This window comes from Oncorhynchus mykiss, chromosome 27 (genome assembly GCF_057628025.1).
Source record: "Oncorhynchus mykiss isolate SJ-2025 chromosome 27, ASM5762802v1, whole genome shotgun sequence".
Lineage (NCBI taxonomy): Eukaryota > Metazoa > Chordata > Actinopteri > Salmoniformes > Salmonidae > Oncorhynchus > Oncorhynchus mykiss.
The window spans coordinates 12,053,837-12,067,303 of NC_143048.1; the positions used below are offsets into that span (position 1 = coordinate 12,053,837).

The 13,467-nt window shown below is 47.2% G+C and overlaps 2 long non-coding RNA genes across 2 annotated transcripts in view; both read left to right on the top strand.

Annotated features, from left to right (window-relative positions):
• The first annotated feature begins 202 nt into the window (after positions 1–202).
• LOC149971231 (uncharacterized) overlaps positions 203–13,467 on the top strand; it is a 33,476-nt gene continuing 20,211 nt past the window's right edge. Inside the window, exons 1-2 of the long non-coding RNA XR_016492652.1 lie at positions 203–1,012; positions 1,381–1,442. This is a non-coding gene — a long non-coding RNA (uncharacterized LOC149971231). The remainder of the gene's footprint in view (positions 1,013–1,380; positions 1,443–13,467) is intronic.
• Positions 8,231–8,795, top strand: LOC149971232 (uncharacterized). The gene is made up of 2 exons (XR_016492433.1): positions 8,231–8,530; positions 8,633–8,795. It is a non-coding gene; the product is annotated as an uncharacterized LOC149971232 (long non-coding RNA).

Genomic DNA, 13,467 nt, shown 5'->3' on the forward strand with positions numbered 1-13,467 from the left:
TATGCTGAGCAATTGTTGGCTGCTTTTCCTTCACTCTTTCTGGTCCAACTCATCCCAAACCATCTCAATTGGGTTGAGGTCGGGCGATTTGTGTAAGTATGGTCATCTGATGCAACAATCCATCACTCTCCTTCTTGGTCAAATAGCCCTTACACAGCCTGGAGGTGTGTTTTGGGTCACTGTCCTGTTGAAAAACAAATGATAGTCCCACTAAGCGCAAACCAGATGGGATGGCGTATCACTGCAGAATGCTGTGGTAGCCATGCTGGTTAACCTGTTAGAGCTCTAGGGGCGCTATTTCATTTTTGGATAAAAAACGTTCCCGTTTTAAGCGCGATATTTTGTCACGAAAAGATGCTCGACTATGCATATTCTTGACAGTTTTGGAAAGAAAACACTCTGAAGTTTCAGAATCTGCAAAGATTTTGTCTGTAAGTGCCCCAGAACTCATTCTACAGGCGAAACCAAGATGATGCATCACCCAGGAATTAGCAGAATTTCTGAAGCTCTGTTTTCCATTCTCTCCTTATATGGCTGTGATTGCGCAACGAATGAGCCTACACTTTCTGTCGTTCGCCCAAGGTCTTAGCAGCATTGTGACGTATTTGTAGGCATATCATTGGAAGATTGACCATAAGAGACTACATTTCCCAAGTGTCCGCCTGGTGTCCTGCGTCGAATTCGGTGCGCAATTGCCAGCTGCTTCCACTTTACCATTTGATTCAGGGGAGAAAGCATGTGTCCAAGAACGATGTATCAATGAAGAGATATGTGAAAAACACCTTGATGATTGATTCTAAACAACGTTTGCCATGTTTTCAGTCGATATTATGGAGTTAATTTGGAAAAAAGTTTGCGTTTTGAGGACTGAATTTATGGATTTTTTTTGGTGGCCAAATGTGATGTATAAAACGGAGCTATTTCTAATACACAAGGAATCTTTTTGGAAAAACTGAGCATCTGCTATCTAACTGAGAGTATCCTCATTGAAAACATCAGAAGTTCTTCAAAGGTAAATGATTTTATTTGAAGGCTTTTATGTTTTTGTTAATGTTGCGTGCTGGATGCTAACGCTAATGCTAACGCTAAATGCTAACGCGAAATGCTAACTCTAGCTAGCTACTTTTACACAAATTATTGTTTTCCTATGGTTGAGAAGCATATTTTGAAAATCTGAGATGACAGTGTTGTTTACAAAAGGCTAAGCTTGAGAGATGGCATATTTATTTCATTTCATTTGCGATTTTCATAAATAGTTAACGTTGTGTTATGCTAATGAGCTTGCTGATAGATTTACACAATCCTGGATACAGGGTTTTTTTCATAGCTAAACGTGACGCAGAAAACGGAGCGATTTGTCCTAAACAAATAATCTTTCAGGAAAAACTGAACATTTGCTATCTGAGAGTCTCCTCATTGAAAACATCTGAAGTTCTTCAAAGGTAAATGATTTTTTTGAATGCTTTTCTGTTTTTTTGTGTAAATGTTGCCAGCTGAATGTTAATGCTAAATGCTACGTTAGCCATCAATACTGTTACACAAATGCTTGTTTTGCAATGGTTGAGAAGCATATTTTGAAAATCTGAGATGACAGTGTTGTTAACAAAAGGCTAAGCTTGAGAGCTAGCATATTTATTTCATTTCATTTGCGATTTTCATGAATAGTTAACGTTGCGTTATGGTAATGAGCTTGAGTCTGTATTCACGAACCCGGATCCGGGATGGGGAGATCAGAAAGGTTAAGTGTGCCTTGAATTCTAAATAAATCACTGACAGTGTCACCAGCAAAGCACCCCCACACCATCACACCTCCTCCTCCATGCTTCATGGTGGGAACCACACATGCAGTGATCATCCGTTCACCTACTCTGCACCTCATGAAGACAAAGAGGTTGGAACCAAACATCTCAGATTTGGACTCATCAGACAAAAGGACAGATATCCACTGGTCTAATGTCCATTGCTCATGTATCTTGACCCAAGCAAGTCTCTCTTATGAAGCCCTGATTCACGCAGACTCCTCTGAACGTTGATGTTGAGATGTGTCTGTTACTTGAACTCTGTGAGGTGCAATCTGAGGTGCAGTTCATTTACGATTTCTGAGTCTGTTAACTCTAATGAACCTATCCTCTGCAGCAGAGGAAACTCTAGGTCTTCCTTTCCTGTGCTCATGAGAGCCAGTTTCAGCATAGCACTTGATGGTTTTTGCGACTGCACTTGAAGAAACTTTCATAGTTCTTATTTTTCCAGATTGACTGACATTCATGTCTTAAAATAATGATGAACTGTCATTTTATCTTTGCTTATTGTAGCTGTTCTTGCCATAATATGGGCTTGATCTTTTACCAAATAGGGCTATCTTCTGTATACCAGCTCTACCTTGTCACAACACAACTGATTGGCTCAAACGCATTAAGAATTAAATAAATTCCACAAATTAACTTTTTACAAGGCACACCTGTTAATTGAAATGCGTTCCTGGTGACTACCTCATGAAGCTGGGTGAGAGAATGCCAAGAGTGTGCAAAGCTGTCATCAAGGCAAAGGTTGGCTACTTGGAAGAATCTCAAGTATAAAATATTTTTTGATTTGTCTAACTCTTTTTTGGTTACTACATGATTCCATATGTGTTATTTCATAGTTTTGATGTATTCACTGTTATTATACAATGTAGAAAATAGTAAAAAAAAAAAAAAAACCCTGGAATGAGTAGATGTGTCCAAATTTTTGATTGGTACTGTCTAGCTTAGGTAGGGATGGGTGGTGTAAAGTATTTTATGATATACTGATATTGATGCACGGACCGGTTTGGGTTTTTACTTTACCTTCTATAATGGTGTTTGGTTTGTTAAATCTGATACGCCGTGTGTAACATCCATTTTTGTAGTTTACTTCGCTATTTCAGTCATCTCTCTCCGCTCTCTCGCTCTCCATGCAGCTTTCCACTCAGACCTAGCCCCACACCCTGTCACTCAAGGAGCACATTTGTTGTTTGCTTGCATTCAGGGGTGCAAATAGTTAACGCTTTCGTCGGTGGGGGAGGGGGGGGGGTGCAAATAGTCCGGGTAGCCATTTGATTAGCTGTTCAGGAGTCTTATGGCTTGAGGGTAGAAGCTGTTTAGAAGCCTCTTGGACCTGGACTTGGCGCTCTGGTACCGCTTGCCGTGCTGTAGCAGAGAGAACAGTCTACGACTAGGGTGGCTGGAGTATTTAGGGCCTTCCTCTGACACCGCCTGGTATAGAGGTCTTGGATAGCAGGAAGCTTGGCCCTGGTGATGTACTGGGCCGTACGCACTACCCTCTGTAGTTGCCATTACCAGGCTGTGATGCAACCCGTCAGGATGCTCTCGATGGTGCAGCTGTACAATCTTTTTGAGGATCTGAGGACCCATGCCATATCTTTTCAGTCTCCTGAGGGGAAATAGGTTTTGTCATGCCCTTTTCACGACTGTCTTGGTGTGCTTGGACCATGTTAGTTTGTTGTTGATGTGGACGACAAGGAACTTGAAGCTCTCAACCTGCTCCACTACAGCCCCGTCGATGAGAATGGGGGTGTGCTCAGTCCTCTTTTTCTTGTAGTCAACGATCATCACCTTTGTCTTGATCACGTTGAGGGAGAGGTTGTTGTCCCTGCACCACATGGCCAGGTTCCTGACCTCCTCGCTATAGGCTGTCTCATCGTTGTCGGTGATCAGGCCTACCACTGGTGTGTTAAAGCAAACTTAATGATGGTGTTGGAGTTGTGCATAGCCGTGCAGTCATGAGTGAACAGGAGGGGACTGTGCACGCACCCCTGAGGGGCCCCAGTGTTGAGGATCAGCATGGCGGATGTGTTGTTACCTACCCTTACCACCTGGGGGTGGGGGGCGGGGGCATCAGGAAGTCCAGGATCCAGTTGCAGAGGGAGCTGTTTAGTCCCAGGGCCCTTAGCTTAGTGATGAGCTTTGAGTGCACGATGGTGTTGAACACTGAGCTGTAGTCACTGAATAGCATTCTCACATAGGTTTTCCTTTTGTCCAGGTGGGAAAGGGCAGTATGGAGTGCAATAGAGAATGCATCATCTGTGGATATGTTGGTGCGGTATGCAAATTGGAGTGGGTGTAGGGTTTCTGGGATGATGGTGTTGAGGTGAGCCATGACCTGCCTTTCAAAGCATTTCATGGCTACAGACGTGAGTGTTACGGGTCGGTAGTCATTTAGGCAGGTTACCTTAGTGTTCTTGGGCACAGGGACTATGGTGGTCTGCTTGAAACATGTTGGTTTTACATACTCAGACAGGGAGAGGTTGAAAATGTCAGTGAAGACACTTGCCAGTTGGTCAGCGCATGCTCAGAGTACACATCCTGGTAATCCGTCTGGCCCAGCGTCCTTGTGAATGTTGACTTGTTTAAAGGTCTTACTCACATCGGCTGAGGAGAGCGTGATCACACAGTCATCCGAAACAGTTGGTTCTCTCATGCATGTTTCAGTGTTACTTGCCTCGAAGCGAGCATAGAAGTTATTTAGCTCGTCTGGTACGCTCATGTCACTGGGCAACTCTAGGCTGTGTTTCCCTTTGTAGTCCTGTAATAGTTTACAAGCCCTGCCACATCCGACGAGCATCGGAGCCGGTGTAGTACGAGCCGATCTTAGTCCAGTATTGATGCCTTGCCTGTTTGATGGTTCGTCAGAGGTCATAGCAGGATTTCTTATAAGCTTCCAGGTTAGAGTTACCCTCCTTGAAAGCGGCAGCACTACCCTTTAGCTCAGTGCGAATGTTGCCTGTAATTCGTGGCTTCTCGTTGGTGAATGTATGTACAGTCACTGTGGGGACGACGTCCTCGATGCACTTATTGATAAAGCCAGTGATTGATGTGATTCTTCTCAATGCCATCGGAAAAATCCTGGAACATATTCCAGTATGTGCTAGCAAAACAGTCCTGTAGTTTAGCATCTGCTTCATCTGACCACTTTTTTATAGACCGAGTAACTGGTGCTTTCTGCTTTAATTTTTGCTTGTAAGCAGGAATCAGGAGGATTTGAGTTATGGTCAGATTTGCCAGATGGAGGGCAAGGGAGAGCTTTTTACGAGTCTCTGTGCGTGGATTATAGGTGGTCTAGAATTGTTTTTCCACTGGTTGCACGTTTATTATGTTGATAGAAATTTGGTGAAATGGATTTAAGTTTCCCTGCATTAAAGTCCTCGGCTACTAGGAACACCGCCTCTGGATGTGCGTTTTCCTGTTTGCTTATGGCGGGAAAACAACTAATTTAGTGCAGTTTTAGTTCCAACCTTGCTCTGTGCTGGTATGTAGACAGCTATGAAAAATACAGATAAACTCTCTGGGTAAATAGTGTGGTCTACAGCTTATCATAAGATACTTAACCTCAGGCGAGCAAAACTGAGACTTCCTTAGATATCGTGCACCAGCTGTTGATTACATAAATGCATAGGCCCCCGCCTCGTGTCTTACTAGAGGCTGCTGTTCTGTTTTACCTGTATAACATGCCAGCTCTATGTTCTTAATGTCGTCGTTCATCCATGACTCGGTGAAGCATAAAATATTACAGTTTTTAATATCCCGTTGGTAGGATATACGTGCTTTTAGTTCGTCCCATTTATTTTCTAGAGATTGAACGTTAGCTAGCAGAATGGAGGGCAAGGGCAGATTAGCCACTCGTTGTCTGGTCCTCATAAATCACCCTGATCTTTTGCCTCGACATCTCAGTTTCCTTCTCCAGTGAATCCCGGGGATCAGGGACAGTATATCCCTAGCGTCCGACTCATTGAAGAACAACCCTTCATCCAGTTTGAGGTGAGCAATCCCAGTTCTGATGTTTAGAAGCTCTTTTCAGTCATAGGAGACAGTAGCAGCAACATTATGTACAAAACAAGTTACAAACAACACAAAAAAACGAAATAGCAAGATTGATTGAGGGACGATAAGACAGCAGCCCTACCCACCATCGGCGCCATCACATGGAATGGCTGTTTAACAGTCTGATGGCCTTGAGATAGAAGCTGTTTTTCAGTCTCTAGGTCCCAGCTTTGATGCACCTGCACTGACCTCGCCTTCAGAATAATCGTGGGGTGAACAGGCAGTGGCTCGGGTGGATGTTGTCCTTGATGATCTTTTTGGCCTTCCTGTGACACCGGGTACTGTAGGTGTCCTGGAGGGCAAGTAGTTTGCTGCATTGTGCAGACCGCACTACCCTCTGGAGAGCCTTGCTGTTGAGGGCGGAGCAGTTGCTGTACCAGGCGGGGATACAGCCTGACAGGATGCTCTTGACTGTGTATCTGTAAATGTTTGTGAGTGTTTTAGGTGACAAGCCAAATTTCTTCAGCCTCCTGAGGTTGAAGAGGCGCTATTGCGCTTTCTTCACCACGCTGTCTGTGTGGGTGGACCATTTCAGTTTGTCCATGTGTATGCCGAGGAACTTAAAACTTTCCACCTTCTCCGCTACTGTCCCGTAGATATTGATGGGGGGATGCTCCCTCTGCGGTTTCCTGATGTCCACAATCATCTCCTTTGTTTTGTTGACGTTGAGTGAGAGGTTATTTTCCTTACACCACACTCTGAGGGTCCTCACCTCCTCCCTGTAGGCCGTCTCGTTGTTGTTGATAATCAAGCCTACAGTACCACTGTAGTGTCGTCTGCAAACATGATGATTGAGTTGGAGGCGTGCATTGCCACGCAGTCATGGGTGAACAGGGAGTACAGGAGAGGGCTGAGAATGCACCCTTGTGGGGCCCAAGTGTTGATTATCAGCGGGGTGGAGATGTTATTTCCTACCCTCACCAACTGGGGATGGCCCGTCAGAAAGTCCAGTTGCACAGGGAAGGGTCGAGACCAAGGGTCTCAAGCTTAATGATGAGTTTGGAGGGTATTATGGTGTTAAATGCTGAGCTGTAGTCAATGAACAGCATTCTTACATGCATTCTTATTCCTGTTGTCCAGATGGGATAGGGCAGTGTGCAGTTTGATGGCGATTGCGTTGTCTGTGGACCTATTGGGGCGGTAAGCAAATCGGAGTGGGTCTAGGGTATCAGGTAGGGTGGAGGTGATATGATGCTTGACTAGTCTCTCAAAGCACTTCTGTCATGATGACAGAAGTGAGTGCTACGGGGCGATAGTCATTTTGTTCAGTTACCTTAGCTTTCTTGGGAACAGGAACAATTGTGGCAATCTTGAAGCATGTGGGCACAGCAGACTGGGATAGGGATTGATTGAATATGTTCGTAAACACACCAGCCAGCTAGTCTGCGCATGCAGGACGTGGTCTGCACATGAGGATGTGGCTAGGGATGCCGTTTGGGCCGGCAGGGTTAACACATTTAAATGTTTTACTCATGTTGGCCATGGTGAAGGAGCCCACAGGCTTTGGTAGCGGGCCGTGTCGCAACAGATACCATTAACCAATAGATACCATTAAGAAGAAGGGGCTATAAGAGTCTTATATGGTGAGATACCAGGTGGCTAGGACAGGCAAGCCCCATACTGGACGACTTAATTCTTCCTGCTGCCGTGGATATGGCTGGGACAATGCTGGGGAAAAAGGCCCAAAAAACTATACAGACAATGCCTGCATCAAACAACACTGTTTGACGACACATCAGTGACACGGCAGGAGATGTTTTGAAACAATTACTGCTTCGCATACAAGCCAGTGAATTATATGTGTTACTGCTGGATGAGTCAACAGACCTGGCACAGCTCCTGGTATATGTCCGTTACGTTTATGGGGGGTCAATTAAGGAAGACATCCTATTCTGGAAACCAGGACAACAGGAGAGGATATTTTTAAGGTACTAGACAGCTTTGTGACATCAAATGGACTTTGGTGGTCAAGATGTGTTGGTATCTGTACTGATGGCGCAAAAGCTATGAAAGGGAGACATAGTGGAGTGGTAAAGCGTGTGCATGCAGTTGCTCCCAACGCCACTTAGGTACGCTGCAGCATCCATCGAGAGGCTCTTGCTACCAAAGGAATGCCTGACAGCTTGAATGACATTTTGGACACTACAGTGAAAATGGTTAACTTTGTTAAAACAAGGCCCTTGAAGGTTTGTGTATTTTCTGCACTATGCAATGATATGGGCAGAGACCATGTAATGCTTTTACAACATACAGAAGTGCGCTGGTTATCAAGGGGCAAAGCATTGACACATTTTTTAAAATTGAGAGACGAGCAGTTTTATTTACTGACCTTAATTTTCTTGTGGTCTGACCGCTTGCATGATGACGGGTTTCTCACACGACTGGCCTATCTGGGATATGTAATGTATGTGTTGCCAAAACATAAAATACCGTCATTGTCACGAATCCCGCTTCCTGAGTCTGTGTTTGCCTGTGTTTCTGTCCTGGAGTGTGTTTCCTGTGTCCTGGAACTCACCCTGTCTGGTTGCCGGGCGAATTAGCTTGTTGGGAGATCGATGTTCACCCGCACCTGTATCCCATCAGTAATCTGCACACCTGTCCTGATCATCACCTCTCCCCTTCAAAAGCTCTGACCTGACATCCATTCCCTGCCGGATCGTTAGCCATGAACAGTATGTTGTGCCAGAGTATCAGCCTCAAGTTGGATAGAATTTGTTTTGTTGTTTGTTACGTATTGCTTGCCTTGAACTTACCTCTGTTTGTTCTGTCTTCAGTTACTCACCCGGATCATTTACCCCATTCCCGCCTGGTCGTCAGAGGATTCCGCTTCCCCATTGGATCCACCTATTTACTCCCATCAACTCATCACCGCTACCCGCTACACCACCTGGATATATCTACCCATTCACTTGTAAATAAATACTCACCTTTTTCCTACTCTCCTTGTCCTGGTCTGCTTCTGGGTTCGACTTTGAAGAATCGTGACAGAACGATCCGGCCAAGAATGAACCCAGCGGACCTGGATTCCGTTTGCCATGCCATTACCCAGCAGGGGAAGACATTGGGACAACACAAGACGGAGCTACAGGAGATAGCGGTTGCAATCCAGAAATTATCTGCTAGCTTGACACAGATCCAGGATCAGCTCAGTTTGCTGGCGATTCATTCACCACCTGTTTCACCCTGCCGTGCCTGATGCGTTTTCCTTCCGTGAACCCAAGGTACCGATTCCTGATAAATATGAAGGGGATTTGGGAAGATGCCGTTCGTTTCTTATGCAGTGTGGGTTAGTGTTTGATCTGCAGCCCCATTCTTACGCCACTGACAAGGCTAGGATAGCCTTTGTTATTGAACTGCTGCGTGGAAGAGCTCTGGAATGGGCTTCAGCCGTTTGGGAACGACAGGGGACCTGCATGGCTTCATACCAGGAATTCACGGGAGAGGTGAGAAGGCTTTTTGACCATCCAGTCCGAGGTAAGGACGCAGCTAAACGTTTGTTCACTCTTCGCCAAGGATCTCGCAGTGTGGCCGACTTTATGATCGAGTTCAGGACATTGTCTGTGGAGAGTGGTTGGAATGAGGAGTCACTACAAGCGGCTTTTTACCAGGGGTTGTCGGAGCAACTCAAGGACGAGCTGATATCCTATCCAGAGCCTAGTGACCTAGACAGTTTGGTCACTTTATCTATCCTGTCAGACCCCGTTTTTCTGCGACCCTTATGAATAAGGATCAGAGCTTAGAGATGAACGCTTTTATCGATTCAGGTGCCGATGGCAGCTTTATTAATGCCGACTTGGTGGAACAGCTGGGGCTTTCTAAGGAGCAATTGCCGGAAGCCATTGAAGCAACCACTCTGAACGGTAGTAGTCTGGCACGGATCACTATGAGGACTGAACCGGTTAAGATGTTGTTGTCGGGGAATCATTCAGAGTTTATCTCCTTCTTCATTCTGTCCTCGCCCCATGTTCCTCTGGTTCTTGGTTACCCCTGGCTGAAGGAACACAATCCCTCGTTTGATTGGGTGACGGGTAAGGTAACTAGTTGGAGCATTGATTGTCATGCTAACTGTCTTAGGACTGCCTGTTCTCCTGCCATTTCCAGTCAGGTCAGTGACTCTGTTCCTCCTGATTTGTCCCTGGTTCCAGAAACATATCACGAGTTGGGTGAAGTATTCAGTAAACAGAAGACTCAGTCCCTTCCTCCCCACCGACCTTATGACTGTGCGATTAATCTGTTTCCTGGAGCCTCCTTTCCCAAGGGACGGTTATACAGTATCTCTCGACCTGAACGTGAGGCCTTGGAGACCTACATCAAGGAGTCTCTAGCTGCAAGTCTCATTCGGCCCTCGTCATCACCTCTGGGAGCAGGATTTTTTTTTGTGAGCAAGAAGGATGGCTCTCTTCGACCGTGTATTGATTATCGGGGTTTGAATGATATTACGGTCAAGAACAAGTATCCCCTGCCCTTGATGAGCTCGGCTTTCGATTCTTTACAGGGTGCTACGGTTTATACGAAGCTTGATTTACGTAATGCTTATCATTTGGTTCGGATCAAAGAGGGGGACGAGTGGTTGACTGGGTTCAATACTCCGATGGGACATTTCGAGTACCAGGTGATGCCGTTTGGACTGACCAACGCTCCTGCTGTGTTCCAAAGTATGGTGAATGACGTTCTGAGAGATATGATTGGTATTTTTGTGTTTGTTTACCTGGATGATATCCTCATCTTCTCGAAGGAGCTTTCTAGCCACGTTCAGCATGTCAAGCAGGTCCTGCAGCGGTTATTGGAGAACCGTCTGTTTGTGAAGGCTGAGAAGTGCGATTTTCACGCCCACACGACGTCCTTCCTCGGGTACATCATCTCCAGGGGAGAGATCAAGATGGACCAAGAGAAGGTTCGGGCGGTTCGGGATTGGGTCCAGCCCGGTACGAGATTGCAGCTCCAGAGATTCCTGGGGTTTGCGAATTTTTATCGGAGGTTTATCCGTGATTACAGCCCGGTGGCCGCCCCTTTAACTGTACTGACGTCTTGCACCAGAAAGTTCTGTTGGTCTCCTGAGGCAGACCGAGCATTTCTAGATTTGAAGAGCCGATTCACCAACGCCCCGATTCTCTCTCAACCTGACACTTCCCGTCAGTTCGTTGTGGAGGTGGATGCGTCTGATGTGGGGGTGGGCGCCATCCTGTCCCAGCGTAGCTCCACTGACGGTAAACTCCATCCCTGCGCCTTCTACTCTTGTCGTCTTTCTCCAGCTGAAAGAAACTACGATGTGGGTAACCGGGAGCTTCTCGCTGTGAAGCTTGCCTTGGAGGAGTGGCGTCACTGGTTGGAGGGAGCGGAGCAACCGTTTGTGGTCTGGACTGACCACAAGAATCTGGCTTACGTGCAATCGGCTAAACGTCTCAACTCTCGTCAGGCCCGGTGGGCTTTGTTTTTTGGACGCTTCAATTTTTCCCTGACGTTCCGACCTGGGTCGAAGAACGGGAAGGCGGACGCCCTGTCCCGGATGTTCTCCAAGACGGAGGAGAGTGAGGCCAAGACTGAGACGATTCTTCCCCAGAACGTTGTCGTGGGAGCCGTTACATGGAGGATTGAGGAGGAGGTGATGGCGGCTCTTCGGACACAGCCCGGGCCCGGTAACGGTCCACCCAGTCGGTTGTTCGTGCCTGAGTCTGTTCGTTCTGCTGTCCTTCAGTGGTCCCACGCCAGCAAGATAGCTTGTCACCCTGGTGTTGCTCGGACTATGGCGCTACTGCGCAGACGATTTTGGTGGCCTGCCATGGGAGAAGATACCCGGAGGTTTGTTGCCGCTTGTCCTGTTTGTGCGCAGAATAAGAGTACCAATCGGGCCAGCTCTGGGCTTCTTCACCCCCTACCTATTCCCCGGCGACCTTGGTCGCATCTGGCCCTGGATTTTGTCACGGGGTTGCCCTCTTCTGTTGGTAACACGGTTATTCTGACCATTGTGGATAGATTCAGCAAGTTTGCTCACTTTGTTCCCCTCTCCAAGCTGCCTTCTGCCACTGAGACGTCCGAGATCCTGGTTAGGGAGGTGTTCAGGGTCCACGGGTTGCCCTGTGACATTGTTTCTGACCGTGGTCCTCAGTTTACCTCTGCTGTCTGGAAATCCTTCTGTTTGGCCATTGGAGCTACAGTCAGTCTCACATCTGGATTTCACCCCCAATCTAATGGTCAGGCGGAGAGAGCCAACCAGAAGATGGAGTCCACGCTGCGTTGTCTTGTCTCCTCTGATCCCACCTCTTGGTCATCTCAATTACCCTGGGTCGAGTATGCTCATAATACCCTTCCTTCATCTGCCACTGGGATGTCTCCCTTCCAATGCCTGTACGGATACCAACCTCCCTTGTTTCCTTCTCAGGAGAGGGATCTTTCGGTCCCTTCTGTCCAGGCCCACATTCGTCGTTGCCACCGGACCTGGCATCGGGCCAGGAAGGTCCTCCTTAGAGTTTCTGACAGGTATCAGATCCAGGCGAATCGTCGCCGTATTGCTGCTCCCGCTTATACCATCGGAGATAAGGTGTGGTTGGCTACACGGGATCTTCCTCTACGGACTGAGTCGAGGAAACTGTCACCAAAGTTCATTGGTCCGTTCGTGGTGGAGAGAATCATTAACCCTGCTGTGGTCCGACTTAAATTGCCGGCAACGCTTCGAGTACACTCCACCTTTTATGTCTCCTGCCTCAAGCCGGTTCACCTCAGTCCTCTGTTGCCCCCTCCTCCTCGTCCTCCTCCTCCTCGGATAATCGGAGGTGGTCCTGTCTACACGGTGCGCCGCATCATGGACTCCAGACGGCGGGGTTGAGGGTTCCAATATCTCGTGGATTGGGAAGGATATGGTCCAGAGGAGAGGAGTTGGATTCCTCGGCGTCAGATCCTTGATGACGACCTGCTTCGTGACTTTTACCGCCTGTACCCTGGCGCTCCAGGTAGTTCGCCCGGTGGCGTTCGTCGGAGGGGGGGTACTGTCACGAATCCCGCTTCCTGAGTCTGTTTGCCTGTGTTTCTGTCCTGGAGTGTGTTTCCGGTGTCCTGGAACTCACCCTGTCTGGTTGCCGGGCGAATTAGCTTGTTGGGAGATCGATGTTCACCCGCACCTGTATCCCATCAGTAATCTGCACACCTGTCCTGATCATCACCTCTCCCCTTCAAAAGCTCTGACCTGACATCCATTCCCTGCCGGATCGTTAGCCATGAACAGTATGTTGTGCCAGAGTATCAGCCTCAAGTTGGATAGAATTTGTTTTGTTGTTTGTTACGTATTGCTTGCCTTGAACTTACCTCTGTTTGTTCTGTCTTCAGTTACTCACCCGGATCATTTACCCCATTCCCGCCTGGTCGTCAGAGGATTCCGCTTCCCCATTGGATCCACCTATTTACTCCCATCAACTCATCACCGCTACCCGCTACACCACCTGGATAGATCTACCCATTCACTTGTAGATAAATACTCACCTTTTTCCTACTCTCCTTGTCCTGGTCTGCTTCTGGGTTCGACTTTGAAGAATCGTGACAGTCATACCACCCTCCCAATTAAAAAAATAAGTAATTATACCATGATATGATATTTTGTCCATATCGCCCATGTCAC